The sequence below is a fragment of the Oncorhynchus tshawytscha genome, linkage group LG03, assembly GCF_018296145.1.
Source record: "Oncorhynchus tshawytscha isolate Ot180627B linkage group LG03, Otsh_v2.0, whole genome shotgun sequence".
Taxonomy (NCBI): Eukaryota; Metazoa; Chordata; class Actinopteri; order Salmoniformes; family Salmonidae; genus Oncorhynchus; species Oncorhynchus tshawytscha.
Window position 1 is genome coordinate 53,426,169 of NC_056431.1, and position 18,528 is coordinate 53,444,696.

Sequence of the window (18,528 nt, forward strand, 5' to 3'; positions counted from 1 at the left end):
CAATTATATAATTTAAAAATGTATTTATTCATTTCAATTCATTTAAATCCTTATGGGCAAATTAGACAGATATCCTCTGATATAAGCTACAGTAGAGCAGAGGTTCTTAGAATTCTTATCAAATGTAAAGGTCAGCCAACAGGTCCGGGTTAAAAGACAACTCATAGATAATAAGTTGAATAATGAGTAGAAAGTGCTCAATTCTGCCGAGTGAGGAGGAATAAGGATTAGGACCTACTTGGAGGAAAGAGTTATGGACAGACAGCTGAAAGAAATTAGCTGAACACAATTCTCTTCTGACAAATTCATGACCAATGACATACAGTGCATTCGGAAAGTATTCAGACCCATTTACTTTTTCCACATTTTGTTAGTTACAGCCCTAATCTAAAATTGATTAAATAGAGAGAATTCCTCATCAATCTACATACAATACCACATAATGACAAAGTGAACAGGTTTAGAAATGTTTGCACATTTATAAAAAATAAAAATTTAAATAAGTATTCAGACCCTTCGTAATGAGACTCAATTGAGCTCAGGTGCATCCTGTTTCCATTTATCATCCTTGAGATATTTCTACAACTTGATTGAGTCCACCTGTGGTAAATTCAGATGATTGGATATGATTTGGAAAGACACCTGTCTATTTAAAAAATAAATGTAACCTTTATTTAACTAGGCAAGTCTAGATAAAAAGGTTCCCACAGCTGACCGTGCATGTCTGCAGCATTCAAAGTCCCAAAGGACACAGTCAACTACATCATACTTAAATGGAAGAAGTTTGGAACCACAAAGACTCTTCCAAGAGCTGGCTGCCAGGCCAAACTGAGCAATCAGCAGAGAAGAGCCTTGGTCAGGGAGGTGACCAAGAAACCAATGGTCACTTTGACAGAGCTCCAGAGTTCTGTGGAGATGGGAGAACCTTCCAGAAGGACAACCATCTCTGTAGCACTCCACCAATCCAGCCTTTATGGTAGACTGTCCAGAAGGAAGCCTCTCCTCAGTAAAAGGCACATGACAGCCCGCTTGGAGTTTGCCAAAAGGCACCTAAAGACACTCAGACCATGAGAAACCAGATTCTCTGGTCTGATGAAACCAAGATTGAACTCTTAGGCCTGAATGCCAAGCGTCACAAAACCTGGCACCATCCCTATAGTGAAGCACAGTGGTGGCAGCAGCATCATGCTGTGGGGACATCTTTCAGCAGCAGGGACTGGGAGATAGGATCGAGGGAAAGACGAACGGAGCAGCGTACAGAGAGATCCTTGATGAAAAGCGATCAGGACCTCAGACGGGGGTGAAGGTTCACCTCCCAACAGGACAACGACCCTAAGCACACAGCCAAGACAATGCAGGAGTTGCTTCGGGTACAAGTCTCTTAATGTCCTTGAGTGGCACAGCCAGAGCACTGACTTAAACCCGATCAAACATCTATGGAGAGACCTGAAATTAGCTGTGCAGCAATACTGCACATCCAAGCCGGCAGAGCTTGGGAGGATCTGCAGAGAAGAATGGGAGAAACTTCCCAAATACAGGTGTGCCAAGCTTCCAGCATCATACCCAAGAAGACTTGATGCTGTTATCACTGCCAATGTGCTTCAACAAAGTACTGAGTAAAGGGTCTGAATACTGTAAATGTAATAGTTTTTATTTTTAATAAATTTGCTTTGTCATCATTTTTTAAATCCATTTTACAATAAGGCTAACGTGAATACTTTCCAAATGCACTGTATAAGCTACAGCTTTTACATTCCCTGTCTGAGCACTGCCTGGGGCAATAGGAACATTAGGACGACTTCTATTTTATTTAATATTAAAAACATACAATACAGTAAAAACAGGGACCCGAACCAGTGACCTATCGGCCACCAGCCCAAGCTCCCAACCGCCAGGACACCAACCCCCAAGATCCTCCCCCAGTTCAAAGCTGCTAGAATCTTGACTAGAACCCAAAAAATATATATAATTTTACTCCAGTGCTAGCCTCTCTACACGGACTTCCTGTTAAGGCAAGGGCTGATTTCAAGGTTTTACTGCTAACCTACAAAGCATTACATGGGCTTGCTCCTACATATCTTTCCAACTTGGTCCTGCCGTACATACCTACATGAACGCTACGGTCACAAGACGCAGGCCTCCTTACTGTCCCTAGAATTTCTAAGCAAACAGTTGGAGGCAGGGCTTTCTCCTATAGAGCTCAGTTTTTATGAAATCGTCTGCCTATCCATGTGAGTGACGCAAACTCGGTTTTGACCTTTAAGTATTTATTGAATACTCATCTCTTCAGTAGGTCCTATGATTGAGTGTAGTCTGGCCCAGGAGTGTGAAGGTGAACGGAATGGCACTGGAGCAACGAACCGCCCTTGCCCTCTCTGCCTGGCCAGTTCCCCTCTCTTCACTGGGATTCTCTGCCTCAAACCCCATTACAGGGTCTGAGTCACTGGCTTACTGGTTCTCTTCCATGCCGTCCCTAGTATGGGTGTGCCACTTGAGTGGGTTGAGTCACTGACGTGATCTTCCTGTCCGGGTTGAGTGTGTGTATATGCATTTGCAGTTCAGAATAGAAATGACTTGTATTTTAACAGCAATGGTTCTAACCTAGACTTGTTTTCAACAAGAACTTCTACAGTAAAGATGTACAGTAGGCCTGATAATTTTTCATCTTTATCTGTACTGTTACTTAGGGTTGCATCAGTAGCTAGCTAACTTGCTTTGGCTAACGTTAGCTATATACAAGGCAAGGGGATTGTTCAAAAGAGAAACTCACATATAGTACTGAGATACTACTCCCTTATTTCTGCTTATCATCGCCTTTTGTAAAAATGACAACAATGCCTTGCTAGCGGACTTACTTTTCCACTGTCGAAGCACTGTTTCCTGAAGGATTCTGCCCTGTTCTGAAAGAATTCCCTGGGTATACTGTCATGCTGGGGATGTTTGGTCAGGACGTGTCGTTATATGAATTTGTTCATTTTGATTGACTCATTACTAAGCACTTCCTCGCACAAAGCACATTGAGGGAGCTCCTCGTTAATTCTCTAAGTTTGTATGAAAGCGAGAAACTCATCGGTGAGCTCAATCATGACGATTGAGCTCAGTCAGAACTTGTTGCGAGCATGAGTCCATTTGGCGAGTGGAAATGACAAGTCAGTAGCTTACAGTGCATCATCAACTGTTGAACGACAGTGCTGCAGCGTGTGTCGCGGAGTGATCTTCAAGAAAACTCCAGAAAAGAGAACTCCCACTTGCGCAGCTGCCAAACTGAGCAGAGACCACTGCTAAGCAGAGAGCGCACTGAACAGAGACCGCAGTTGCACTTGGACAAATCAATTAATTAAATAAGTATACATTTACTCTGACACGTCACGACCCACCATTAACAGGTTGATTTTATATAACATTCCAACCTCATTTAGCATGATCTATTCAATTATGGCATAATTCTACTATTTGTATTCATTTACATCACTGTCAATGACATACTTTATTTTGAAGGCTAACCGCAAAGTCCACCATTGTGGCTAATCCTTATTGTGGCTAGCTTCACATAGATAGTTCTTATTTGATTAATGGTGGACGAACCGGTCTTATTAATTAGGGTTATTTTAGATGACACCTAGCTATATACACTGCTCAAAAAAATAAAGGGAACACTTTAACAACACAATGTAACTCCAAGTCAATCACACTTCTGTGAAATCAAACTGTCCACTTAGGAAGCAACACTGATTGACAATACATTTCACCTGCTGTTGTGCAAATGGAATAGACAACAGGTGGAAATTATAGGCAATTAGCAAGACACCCCCAATAAAGGAGTGGCTCTGCCGGTGGTGACCAGACCACTTCTCAGTTCCTATGCTTCCTGGCTGATGTTTTGGTCACTTTTGAATGCTGGCGGTGCTTTCACGCTAGTGGTACCATGAGACGGAGTCTACAACCCACACAAGTGGCTCAGGTAGTGCAGCTCATCCAGGATAGCACATCAATGCGAGCTGTGGCAAGAAGGTTTGCTATGTCTGTCAGCGTAGTGTCCAGAGCATGGAGGCAATACCAGGAGACAGGCCAGTACATCAGGAGACGTGGAGGAGGCCGTAGGAGGGCAACAACCCAGCAGCAGGACCGCTACCTCCGCCTTTGTGCAAGGAGGAGCAGGAGGAGCACTGACAGAGCCCTGCAAAATGACCTCCAGCAGGCCACAAATGTGTATGTGTCTGCTCAAACGGTCAGAAACAGACTCCATGACGGTGGTATGAGGGCCCGATGTCCACAGGTGGGGGTTGTGCTTACAGCCCAACACCGTGCAGGACGTTTGGCATTTGCCAGAGAACACCAAGATTGGCAAATTCGCCACTGGCGCCCTGTGCTCTTCACAGATGAAAGCAGGTTCACACTGAGCACACGTGACAGAGTCTGGAGACGCTGTGGAGAACGTTCTGCTGCCTGCAACATCCTCCAGCATGACCGGTTTGGCGGTGGGTTAGTCATGGTGTGGGGTGGCATTTCTTTGGGGGGCCGCACAGCCCTCCATGTGCTCGCCAGAGGTAGCCTGAGTGCCATTAGGTACCGAGATGAGATCCTCAGACCCCTTGTGAGACCATATGCTGGTGCGGTTGGCCCCAGTTACTCCTAATGCAAGCCAATGCTAGACCTCTTGTGGCTGGAGTGTGTCAGCAGTTCCTGCAAGAGGAAGGCATTGATGCTATGGACTGGCCCGCCCGTTCCCCAGACCTGAATCCAATTGAGCACATCTGGGACATCATGTCTCGCTCCATCCACCACAGACTGTCCAGGAGTTGGCGGATGCTTTAGTCCAGGTCTGGGAGGAGATCCCTCAGGAGACCATCCTCCACCTCATCATGAGCATGCCCAGGCGTTGTAGGGAGGTCATCCAGGCACGTGGAGGCCACACACACTACTGAGCCTCATTTTGACTAGTTTTAAGGACATTACATCAAAGTTGGATCAGCCTGTAGTGTGGTTTTCCACTTTAATTTTGAGTGTGACTCCAAATCCAGACCGCCATGGGTTGATAAATTTGATTTCCATTGATAATTTGTGCGATTTCGTTGTCAGCACATTCAACTATGTAAAGAAAAAAGTATTTAATAAGAATAATTCATTCATTCAGATCTAGGATGTATTATTTTAGAGTTCCCTTAATTTTTTTGAGCAGTGTAGTTAGCTAGCTAACGATAGATACTGAAACAGATTGTCGTTTTGCTATGTTTTTGGGAAAGAACATTGTTTGCATCCATGAGCAAGCTAGCTTTTTTTTAATGACCAGGCTGTAGGTGCGCGAGACAACTTTACCATCATGATAGCATACCTATCAATGAATCGTTGTGACATATTAAATACGAGTGATAGTATAATTAGTGTAAATACGGAAAGAAATGTATGAACGCGTTAAATTATGTTATGTGACGTGCAGTCATATTCAGGTCCTGATTGGTAAACAAGCTGTTCAGGAGTCTTACGGCTTGGGTGTAGCAGCTGTTTAGAAGTCTCTTGGACCTAGGCTTGGCGCTCCGGTACCGCATGCTGTGCGGTAGCAGAGAGAACAGTCTATGACTAGGGTGGCTGGAGTCTGACCATTTTTAGGGCCTTCCTCTGACACCACCTGGTATAGAAGTCTTGGATGGCAGGAAGCTTGGCCACAGTGATGTACTGGGCCGTACGCACTAAACCTCCGTAGTGCCTTGCAGTCGGAGGCCGAGCAGTTGCCACACCAGGCAGTGATGCAACCCGTCAGGATGCTCTCGATGGTGCAGCTGTAGAACTTTGAGAATCTGAAGACCCGTGCCAAATCTTTCCAGTCACTTGAGGCAGGTTTTAGGTTTTGTCATGCCCTCTTCACAACTGTCTTAGTGTGCTTGGATCATGTTATTTTATTGGAGATGTGGAGGCCAAGGAACTTGAAGCTCTCAACCTGCTCCACTACAGCCCCGTTGATGAGAATGGGGGTGTGCTCAGTCCTCCTTTTCCTGTAGTCCACAATCATCTCATTTGTCTTGGTTACTTTGAAGGAGAGGTTGTTGTCCTTGCACCACACGGCCAGGTCTCTGAACTCCACCCTACAGGCTGTCTCGTTGTTCATCAGGCCTACCGCTATTGTGTCATCAGCAAACTTGATGTGTTGGAGTCGTGCAATCATGAGTGAACAGGGAGTACAGGAGAGGACTGAGCACGCCTTGGTAATCCGTCTGGCCCCATGACCCCAATATTGACCTGTTTAAAGGTCGTACTCACATCGGATGCGGAGAGTGTGATCACACAGTCATCCCGAACAACTGATGCACTCACGCATGTTTCATTGTTACTTCCCTCGAAGGGAGCATAGTGTCTTGCAAAAGTATTCACCCCGTTTGGCATTTTTTTCTATTTTGTCCTCTTACAACCTGGAATAGGTTCCCCAAAGTCAATACTTTGTAAAGCCACCTTCTGCAGAAATTAAAGCTGCAAGTCTCTTGGGGAATGTCTCTATAAGATTGGTACATCTAGCCAATTGGCTTTTCAGTAGGAGCGAGAGCAAAAATGACTACCTCTGTCATTTACGCAAGAATCACTCTGAGAGCCCTCAGCTGGCCACCTTAGACACCTTAGGGAAGCCACAGAAAAAGGAATCTGGTTGATATCCCTATCAAATGGGCAATAGGATGCATAGAAAGACAGGGGTTTCAAAATAAGAGTCACTTCCTGATTGGATTTTTCTCAGGATTTCACCTGCAATATCAGTTCTGTTATACTCACAGACAATATTGTTATAGTTTTTGAAACTTTAGGGTGTTTTCTATCCTAAGCTGTCAATTATATGCATTATCTAGCATCTGTTCCCGAGAAATAGGTGGTTTACTTTGGGAACGTTATTTTTCCCCCCCCCCAAAAAAATTGTGCCCCCTAGTTTCAAGAGCCCATAAAACGGCAGCCATTCTCTCCGGTGCCATGAGAGGAGTAGAGAGGATATCCCAACATCTGTAGCCTAGCCTCCTGTGCTGGTCTCATACTTCAAAAGCATATTTCTTGGTGGTCTATCCAAAATTCCACACTGGAGATGCAAACCAGGAACAGCAGGCATCAGGAGAGATGGAACATGAGCATTCCCAGATAGAACATGAATGTTCCATGATGGAACAGGGAATGATCAGGGAACAAGGCCTTTAATAAATCACAGTTGAAGTCGACAATCATATAGAACTTGACGCAACATGGATCTGTCAGTGATTGCATGGCTGCTGTCAGAGCTAGAACTCAAATGGCAAGCACTGCATCCCTCTACTCACAGTAGAGCTGAGCCGGTAGTGCTGCACCTCTCCATCACCCTCACAACCACCCGTCTTGAGCCAGAGCTAATACACAGTACACACACCTCAGTAGTACTCACCACAGGCAGATCAGAGCAAACACCATTCATCACCATGGCTGAGGGACTTTGCTCCTAAACAACGTGGCAACTAGCCTAGAGGGCAAACACATTGTTCTGGATACAGATGAGGGTTGAACACAACAGGATAAACTATGCAAACACCTAGACAAATACAAATTTCCTTATCAAATCATTTCACCTAGCTGTGTTTCCAAATCAATCATTTTTTTATCCCAATGGGTAAATTAATAGCTATTAAGACAGAAACTCCCCAATCGCCGAGGCAGGACCACAACATCCACTATAAGCATATGGGAAATTCCAAGGTTACAGTGTTTTTGTTTGCATGTCAAACAAAAAACAATGATTGCAAAGTTAAGCAAACGATACAACTACAGAAAACAGACAATTTTACAAAAACACATTTACTTGAACAGTACAGATGCAGAAGTTTGGTAACAGAAAGATGGCACAAATGGACATCCAAACCTCTGCATCTGAACTGTTCAAGTAAATGTATTCTTGTAAAAGGTTTTTGTTTGACATACATTTTAAAGTGAAGATTCTGAGTCTCAGCATCACTTTTACCATGAAATTGCCCATATGTCATCTGTTTGTTTGATCTGTCCTACTAATAAAGTTGATCTGGTGACTTGGCTCACGAAGGCTGTGGTATACATGATGAAACCACAGAACCCACAGTAATACAGAAAAGGAGAACTGCTTTCTGGGTGGAAGGTAGGACTTATGGTACCTATGGGCTGAGGGGACCATTCCCCACCACACACACACACATATATAGACTAACATAATGTAATGGTGTCCAGGGTAAATTGCTAAAATGTTAGGTGATCATAAATCTAAAATTAAGGAGCTGTAGTGACAGCAGATGTTAGAGGTCGACCGATTACAGAGCCGATACCGATTACTGGAGGACCAAAAAAAGACGATACTGATTAAATTGGACGATTTTTATATATATTTATAAAAATGACAATTACGACACTAAATGAACAATGAAACCTTTTATTTAAACTTAATACAATAACTACAGTTGAAGTGGGAAGTGTCCATACACTTAGGTTGGAGTCATTAAAACTCGTTGTTCAAACACTCCACAAATTTCTTGTTAACAAACTATAGTTTTGGCAAGTCAGTTAGGACATATACTTTGTACGTGTCACAAATAATTGTTCCAACAATTGTTTACAGGCAGATCATTTCACTGTATCACAATTCCAGTGGGTCAGAAGTTTACAAACACTAAGTTCACTGCGCCTTTAAACAGCTTGGAAAATTACAGAAAATTATGTAATGGCTTTAGAAGCTTCAGATGGGCTAATTGACATCATTTGAGTCAATTGGAGGTGTACCTGTGGATGTATCTCAAGGCCTACTTTCAAACTCAGTGCCTCCTTGCTTGACATCATGGGAAAATCTAAATAAATCAGCCAAGACCTCAGAAAAAAAATTGTAGACCTCCACAACTCTGGTTCATCATTGGGAGCAATTTCCAAATGCCTGAAGGTACCACGTTCATCTGTACAAACAATAGTATGCAAGTATAAACACCATGGGACCACGCAGCCGTCATACCACTCAGGAGACGTATTCTGTCTCAGAGATGAACGTACTTTGGTGCGAAAAGTGCAAATCAATCCCAGAACAACAGAAAAAGGACCTTGTGAAGATGGAGGAAACAGGTACAAAAGTATCTATAGCCACAGTAAAACAAGTCCTATATCAACATAACCTGAAAGGCCGCTCAGCAAGGAAGAAGCCACTGCTCCAAAACCACCATAAAAAAGCCAGACTACGATTTGCAACTGCACATGGGGAAAAATATCGTACTTTTTGGAGAAATGTCCTCTGATCTGATGAAACAAAAATAGAACTGTTTGGCCATAATGACCATCATTACGTTTGGAGGGAAAAGGGGGAGGCTTGCAAGCCGAAGAACACCATCCCAACTGTGAAGCAGGGGGGTGGCAGCATCATGTTGTGAGGGTGCTTTGCTGCAGGAGGAACTGGTGCACTTCAAAATAGATGGCATCAAGAGGGGAGGAAAATTGTGTGGATATATTGAAGCAACATCTCAAGACAACAGTCAGGAAGTTAAAGCTTGGTCGCAAATAGGTCTTCCAAATGGACAATGACCCCAAGCATACTTCCAAAGTTGTGGCAAAATGGCCTAAGGACAACAAAGTCAAGGTATTGACGTGGCCATCATAAAGCCCTGACCTCAATCCCATAGAAAATTTGTGGGCAGAACTGAAAAAGCGTGTGCGAGCAAGGAGGCCTCCAAACCTGACTCAGTTACACCAGCTCTGTCAGGAGGAATGGCCAAAAATTCACCCAACTTATTGTGTGAAGCTTGTAGAAGCCTACCTGAAATGTTTGACCCAAGTTAAACAATTGAAAGACAATGCTACCAAATACTAATTGAGTGTATGTAAACTTCTGACCCACTGGGAATGTGATGAAAGAAATAATAGCTGAAATAAATAATTTCGCTCTTCTTTTATTCTGACATTTCACATTCTTAAAATAAAGTGGTGATCCTACCTGACGTAACAAAAGGGAATTTTTACTAGGATTAAATGTCAGGAATTGTGAAAAACAGTTTGAATGTATTTGGCTAAGGTGTATGTAAGCTTCCGACTTCAACTGTAAATAAAAATCTACTTAGTCTCAAATAAATAATGTAACATGTTCAATTGGGTTTAAATAATGCAAAACCACAGTGTTACAAAATACCATTTGTATTTCATGTACCTTTGACTTTACACTTTTGTGTAAAAGATAGTTGTGAAATTGTTAAATATTACTGCATGGTCAGAACTAGAAGCACAAGCACTTCGCTACACTCGCAACAACATCTACTAACCATGTGTATGTGACCAATAAAATGTCATTTGATTTGAATGTTCTAATAGGCACTTTAGTATTGCCAGCCTAATCTCGGGTGTTGATAGGCTTGAAGTCAAACAGCGCAATGCTTGAAGCATTGCGAAGAGCTGCTGGCAAACACAGGAAAGTGCTGTTTGAATGAATGCTTACGAGCCTGCTGCTGCCTACCACCGCTGAGTCAGACTGTTCTATCAAATCATACTTAATTATAATAAAATAGCTTTTTTACATGGCACATATTGCACTTTTACTTTCTTCTCCAACACTTTGTTTTTGCATTATTTAAACCAAATTGAACATGTTTCATTATTTATTTGAGACTAAATTGATTTTATTGTTGTATTATATTAAGTTAAAATGAAAGTGTTCATTGTTCATTCAGTATTGTTGTAATTGCCATATATAATTAATCAGTATCGGCTTTTTTGGTGCGCCAATAAATCGGTATCGGTGTTGAAAAATCATAAATCGGTCGACCTCTAATTACAGCTAGCATAATGTTTACACTAAATATATAGATTTTTTTTTTAAAATCATAAGTTCTACCACAAAGTAAATAAATTATAGCCTGTTTGGAAATTACTAACAATTTAAATATTGTCTACACAAGCAAAATTTACCTAGATTTTTCTTCAACTTCTGAACATTACATCTGGAACAACTGTCCACTGCAGCCATGTGCTTCAGTGTAACAATATGGTAACTAAATTAACATTCTCTTGAAAAAAAATAATATTAATGAGGAATTTGTCCTCAGTGGTGGAAATGACACCACTCCCAAAGGACAGGTATATTGTGTAAAAAAGCAATAAAAGGGCATACTCATAATAAATATTGATATAGATTTTATTTAATTGACTCTAGTACATAACATTATATAATGTGTAATTATTGTTTTCTCATAGAAAAACATAGAAGCTTAAAAGTCTGTGTCAAGGGCAAAAAAGTGAAATTGAGGTATAAAATGCATCTGAAAAGAAGCTAAAATATTTGATAGAGGTTTTAAAAAGTATGGGGTGATTCCAGTGTGAACTTAACATGCAAATATTTGTATTTGTTTTATTTTTATATAAAATCCTCAAAATTGACCCGAGGACATGGAAGTGCCCGTAGTTGCAGAATCACCCAGCTAGCAATTTACCTTGGCTCATTGCAACCACAAGGTCCTTTTGACACTGCACTCACGTAACAGGGGTTCAGCCTGCCACGCAGTTTCCTCATAGATTGCAACGTAATCGACCATAATCGACATCCAAAAAGGCTGATTACCAATTGTTATGAAAACTTGAAATCGGCCCTAATTATAAATCGGTCGACCTCTAGTTGTTATGACAGTGTGCATTTGGATGTCATATTACTTTGGGTCTTTTGGCAATGAATAGCTGAGTCGGCGATAGCAAATATCCTTCATCTTATCATGTCTATTTTTATTTCATCTTTATTTAACCAGGTAGGCTAGTTGAGAACAAGTTCTTATTTACAACTGCGACCTGGCCAAGATAAAGCATAGCAGTGTGAACAGACAACACAGTTACACATGGAGTAAACAATAAAGTCAATAACACAGTAGAAAGAAAAAAAAGAGTATATACATTGTGTGCAAAAAGCATGAGGGGGTAGGCGGATAATTACAATTTTGCAGATTAACACTGGAGTGATAAAAATCAGATGGTCATGTGCAGGTAGAGATACTGGTGTGCAAAAGAGCAGAAAAGTAAATAAATAAAAACAGTATGGGGATGAGGTAGGTAAATTGGGTGGGCTATTTGCCGATAGACTATGTACAGCTGCAGCGATCGGTTAGCTGCTCAGATAGCTGATGTTTAAAGTTGGTGAGGGAGATAAAATTCTCCAACTTCAACGATTTTTGCAATTTGTTCCAGTCACAGGCAGCAGAGAACTGGAAGGAAAGGCTGCCAAATGAGGTGTTGGCTTTAGGGATGATCAGTGAAATACACCTGCTGGAGCGTGTGCTACGGGTGGGTGTTGCCATCGTGACCAGTGAACTGAGATAAGGCGGAGCTTTACCTAGCATGGACTTGTAGATGACCTGGAGCCAGTGGGTCTGGTGACAAATAACATATACAAGACCTTTATAACAGTCACCTGGGTTCAACTACTTCATCCGAACCAGTATCTTTCATAGCAGAACTTCAAACATACAGTAGCTACTGATATTCAAGGGTAGAAACTAGAATCGTTGTGTGGACTTTCCCTTAGGCAACTTGTGACACAGAAGACCCTATGCCATAAACATAAAAAGTTGAGTGCCGAAACAAAGCAGCGCACAATTCTCCTTTGTATGAAGGAAGCACAGCGACAACATATTGGGTTAGTCAGGTCCCAGACAAAAACACAGACAGCAAGAGACCCAGACCCTGGCTGCAACTGAAGCTTCATTAAAAATGCAGACCTAACCCAATTCTGGTTTATGTTTTTGGGACCTTGCCTTCTGCAAAGCATTAGTTTTCCATGCTTCCAAGTTCCTATAGAGTGCAAGCCTGGCACTGGATCCCAAAGGGAATTCCGGCAGGAGGAAAAGCAGAGAGACTTCCCAGAGATTCTCCTGTCTTGTTTCTCAGAGAACAACGGGGGCTTTTTAGGCTTTAAAGTAGATGTTGTGCAGGCTAGTAAAACACTTCAATCTCCATTACAAATCTGTGTGTGAGTGTATTGCATTCCGGGATATTTCAAAGGGGATGCAATGTAAGTACATTATTCTGGCGTGAAATCACATTCTTATGCATAGTGGACTGAAGTGTGGAGCAGTGTAAGGGCAGTAACATTGATGCCTAGTCTAGTGAATACATGAAATCTCCTTAAGACATCTGCTTTGTTTTTAGAGTTGCACTGTTATTTTTTTTCCACCCTTGTCCTACAACTTTCAATTTATGTATCGCTCTCTTGTTGTTGTGTTCGAGCGTACTGACCACAGATGTTTGAAATCACTAGAGTGCATTCTTAATTAACAATACAAAATCGCCACAGATTTGGACAAGGTGAGACGAGTAACAAAAGTAGACCCACCCGCTCCCGTTAGTAGCCTACCCACTTCTCTTTTCCCCTCACACGAAAAAGAACAAGAGCTCAGGAATGGTCGAAACGATTCTGAGTGAAAAGTACAAAACCATCACACATACAAGCTACACGTAGCCTATTCAAAGACAAACAAATGCAAGGATGCTTGAAACATTTAAGGGGATAGTTTAACGCTAAATAAAGATTTCACGTGGCATTAAAATTCCACAAGTAATACAAATCAACTTAAGAAATTACAGAATATGCTAGTGCTATGTGAAGATCTTGAACATAAAAGCTCATGAGACTGGTGGCATTAGTGTGGGCTAAAGAACGAACGGGTTGTATGGCCATGTATATGAATGGGCAAATAGCCTACTGATTAGACACATTTCGGAAAGGAGAATTCTAGCTATTAAAAAAAATCAGATTATGCAACCAACGCTGAATTGTCAATTACAAAGTAACACCAACAAGTGATAGGCTTGCAAAAAGTTGCAAACAATGGCTAGGCTAGAACTTCTTGTGTTAGGCTACTCAAGAAGACAACGTGGAAAATGTTGAGAATAAAACTATTCAACTTGCCTCCGAATTGGAAATGTTGTCCCCTAAATACACTCTGGAGGACAATATAGAATCCCGGAGATATCTCTTCAGATGAAAAAAGTTTACTCTATCCCTGAATTCTGCACGCGTGTCTCATCCGGCTATGAGGACTTCCACTGGAGCACTAACGGATAGGGACTACGGGCAAAGGGAGTGGCTAGCTGCACACGTGCTGCTACGCGCCCCTCAATCACTTTAGGTGAGATTTTAAGGGAGAGAAAAAAATGCCTCAACTCTTCACAACGGAGTCTGAGTCTCAGCATCATCATAACTATCATAACTCATTGCCAGGATGAGATGAAGGCATTTGACAGTGCAATATCGCCCTCTTGTGGCAAAACAAACAAACAAAAACTGTGGGGAGACGAAATTGGGTAGCGCGTCATCAGTTCCTCTTATGTTAGTCATTGCAAACCTTAGAGAGCTATTTATAATTTATCAGAGTCCAGATCAACTAGCCCATTTACAGCTAACGTTTTTTTATTTCGATTGTTTAGCCCATAGATATTGTTAATTTTTTTGTCAGATCTATACACATTAGACATGGCAAAATGTATAGAATTGCAAGAAAATGTGCTTTAAAACGGCAAAATGTTCTTTGCACCGCATTACAAAATCTGTAGGAATGCAGGAAATTAGCTTTAAACCTGCAAAAATCTCTCCACCAACAGAAGGGGTGTGAACAGTTTGTGTCATGAACCGTGCTTGTGCTGATAGAAATAGACGTGGGAGGTGCAGGATGTTCCCCAATGCTGAAAGAGGGGCCCCTAGTTTAAAAGTTTGGGAACCCCTGCTCTAATCTCACATTGGTGGAATTGCAATAAGCAAACTCAAATTATGGAATGATGCACCTATTCTATTCCATTCTACACTATGCTCCAAAATATTGATAGGGACAGTTAGCCTACTCTAGTTCAAATCAAATCCAAGTTTATTTGTCATGTGCGCCGAAAAATAGAGTTGACGTGCAGCTATTTGGTCTCTCATCCAGGGTTTTAATCAAAACCAACGCTGCTTAGCTTTTATATTTGTCACTGACGATTAGCAATGTGCTATGTTGAGAATGATTATTAAGAAACCTCTTCATAACTAAATATATTCACTGTTGCTATTGAAGTCATTCCAAAGAATAGGTTTAACAGAGCAAATCAAATCAAAGCTCGCGCTCTGGTACCGCTTGCCATGTGGTAGCAGAGAGAACAGTCTGGGGTGGCTGGGGTCTTTGACAACTTTTAGGGCCGTACCAGGCAGTGATGCTCTCGATGTTGCAGCTGTAGAACCTTTTGAGGATCTGAGGACCCATGCCAAATCTTTTCAGTCTTCTGAGGGGGAATAGGTTTTGTCGTGTCCTCTAAACGACTGTCTTGGTGTGTTTGGACCATTATAGTTTGTTGGTGATGTGAATACCAACGAACTTGAAGCTCTCAACCTGCTCTACTACAGCCCTGTTGATGAGAATGGGGATGTGCTTGGTCCGCCTTTTCCTGTAGTCCACAATCATCTCTTTTGTCTTGATTACGTTGAGGGATAGGTTGTTATTCTGGCACCACCCAGTCAGGTCTCTGACCTCCTCCCTATAGGTTGCCTCGTCGTCAGTGATCAGGCCTACCACTGTTGTGTCACCTGCAAACTTAATGATGGGGGCGTCCCGTCAGGAAGTCCAGGATCCAGTTGCAGAGGGAGGTGTTTAGTCCCAGGATCCTTAGCTTAGTGATGACTTTCGAGGGCACTATAGTGTTGAACGCTGAGCTGTAATCAATGAATAGCATTCTCACGTAGGTGTTCCTTTTGTCCAGGTGGGAAAGGGCATTGTGGAGTACAATAGAGATTGCATCATCTGTGGATCTGGTTGAGCGGTTTGCAAATTGGAGTGCATCTAGGGTTACTGGGATAATGGTGTTAATGTGAGCCATTACCAGCCTTTCAAAGCACTTCATGGCTACGGACATGAGTGCTACTATAGTCATTTAGGCAGGTTACCTTAGTGCTCTTGGGCACTATGGTGGCCTGCTTGGAGTGTGTTGGTATTACAGACTCAATCAGGGACATGTTGAAAATGTCAGTGAAGACACCTGCCAGTTGGTCAGCACATGCCTGGAGCACACGTCCTGGTAATCCGTCTGGCCCTGCGGCCTTGTGAATGTTGACCTGTTTAAAGGTCTTACTCACGTCGGCTAAGGAGAGCATGATCACACAGTCATTCGGAACAGCTGATGCTCTCATACATGCCTCAGTGTTGCTTGCCTCGAAGCGAGCATAGAAGTTATTTAGCTCGTCTGGTAGGCTCATGTCACTGGGCAGCTCGCGGTTTTGCTTCCCTTTGTAATCTGTAATAGTTCGCAGACCCTGCCACATCCAACGAGCGCCGGAGCCGGGGTAGTACAATTCGCTTTGTCTGTTTGATGGTTCATCGGAGGGCATAGCAGGATTTCTTATAAGCTTCCGAGTCCCACACCTTGAAAGCGGCAGCTCTATCCTTTAGCTCAGTGTGAATGTTGCCTGTAATCCATGGCTTCTGTTTGGGCTATGTATGTACAGTCACTGTGGGGACAACGTCCTCGATACACTTATTGATAAAGCCAGTGACCGATGTGGTGTACTCCTCAATGCCATCAGAAGATGGCATAGTTCCAAGTAACATGATCTGTAGGATCTATTATATTCTATCAAAATATCAAGTGTGACATTTACTCTAGCTGAAAGTAACATTTATAGGATCTGATGCTTTTATATTCTACTATACTTATATTATATTCATTATATGCCATATTATACCAAAATATCAATTGAGTGATGTGGAATGTTTCTGGAATGGGACTTTCTAAATTGTATTCAAATCAAATCAAATCATATTTTATTTGTCACATACACATGGTTAGCAGATGTTAATGCGAGCGTATCGAAATGCTTGTGCTTCTAGTTCCGACAATGCAGTAATAACCAACAAGTAATCTAGCTAACAATTCCAAAACTACTACCTTATAGACACAAGTGTAAGAGGATAAAGAATATGTACATAAAGATATATGAATGAGTGATGGTACAGAGCGGCATAGGCAAGATACAGTAGATGGTATTGAGTACAGTATATACATATGAGATGAGTATGTAAACAAAGTGGCATAGTTAAAGTGGCTAGTGATACATGTATTACATAAAGATGCAGTAGATGATAGAGTACAGTATATACGTATGCATATGAGATGAATAATGTAGGGTATGTAAACATTATATTAGGTAGCATTGTTTAAAGTGGCTAGTGATATATTTTACATCATTTCCCATCAATTCCCATTATTAAAGTGGCTGGAGTTGAGTCAGTGTGTTGGCAGCAGCCACTCAATGTTAGTGGTGGCTGTTTAACAGTCTGATGGCCTTGAGATAGAAGCTGTTTTTCAGTCTCTCGGTCCCAGCTTTGATGCACCTGTACTGACCTCGCCTTCTGGATGATAGCGGGGTGAACAGGCAGTGGCTCGGGTGGTTGATGTCCTTGATGATCTTTATGGCCTTCCTGTAACATCGGGTGGTGTAGGTGTCCTGGAGGGCAGGTAGTTTGCCCCCGGTGATGCGTTGTGCAGACCTCACTACCCTCTGGAGAGCCTTGCGGAGCAGTTGCCGTACCAGGCGGTGATACAGCCCGACAGGATGTCCTCGATTGTGCATCTGTAGAAGTTTGTGAGTGCTTTTGGTGACAAGCCGAATTTCTTCAGCCTCCTGAGGTTGAAGAGGCGCTGCTGCGCCTTCTTCACGATACTGTCTGTGTGGGTGGACCAATTCAGTTTGTCTGTGATGTGTACGCCGAGGAACTTAAAACTTACTTCCCTCTCCACAACTGTTCCATCAATGTGGATAGGGGGGTGTTCCCTCTGCTGTTTCCTGAAGTCCACAATCATCTCCTTACTTTTGTTGATGTTGAGTGTGAGGTTATTTTCCTGACACCACACTCCGAGGGCCCTCACCTCCTCCCTGTAGGCCGTCTCGTCGTTGTTGGTAATCAAGCCTACCACTGTTGTGTCGTCCGCAAACTTGATGATTGAGTTGGAGGCGTGCGTGGCCACGCAGTCGTGGGTGAACAGGGAGTACAGGAGAGGGCTCAGAACGCACCCTTGTGGGGCCCCAGTGTTGAGGATCAGCGGGGTGGAGATGTTGTTGCCTACCCTCACCACCTGGGGGCGGCCCGTCAGGAAGTCCAGTACCCAGTTGCACAGGGCGGGGTCGAGACCCAGGGTCTCGAGCTTGATGACGAGCTTGGAGGGCACTATGGTGTTAAATGCCGAGCTGTAGCCGATGAACAGCATTCTCACATAGGTATACCTCTTGTCCAGATGGGATAGGGCAGTGTGCAGTATGGTTGAGATTGCATCTTCTGTGGACCTATTTGGGCGGTAAGCAAATTGGAGTGGGTCTAGGGTGTCAGGTAGGGTGGAGGTGATATGGTCCTTGACTAGTCTCTCAAAGCACTTCATGATGACGGAAGTGAGTGCTATGGGGCGGTAGTCATTTAGCTCAGTTACCTTAGCTTTCTTGGGATCAGGAACAATGGTGGCCCTCTTGAAGCATGTGGGAACAACAGACTGGGATAGGGATTGATTGAATATGTCCGTAAACACACCAGCCAGCTGGTC

General features: G+C 42.7%; 1 protein-coding gene across 4 annotated transcripts in view; it reads right to left on the reverse strand.

The window, feature by feature from the left end:
- myo1b (myosin IB) overlaps positions 1-14,103 on the reverse strand; it is a 138,892-nt gene extending 124,789 nt beyond the window's left edge. For 2 of the 4 annotated variants that reach the window (XM_024407379.2, XM_024407367.2), the window contains exon 1: positions 13,883-14,101. The gene's annotated coding sequence lies outside the window, so the exon portion shown is untranslated. Of the gene's footprint in view, positions 1-13,882 lie in introns of all 4 variants that reach the window. The other 2 variants (XM_024407347.2, XM_042319668.1) reach the window with 2 other exon arrangements.
- Between the last annotated feature and the right edge of the window lie 4,425 nt (positions 14,104-18,528).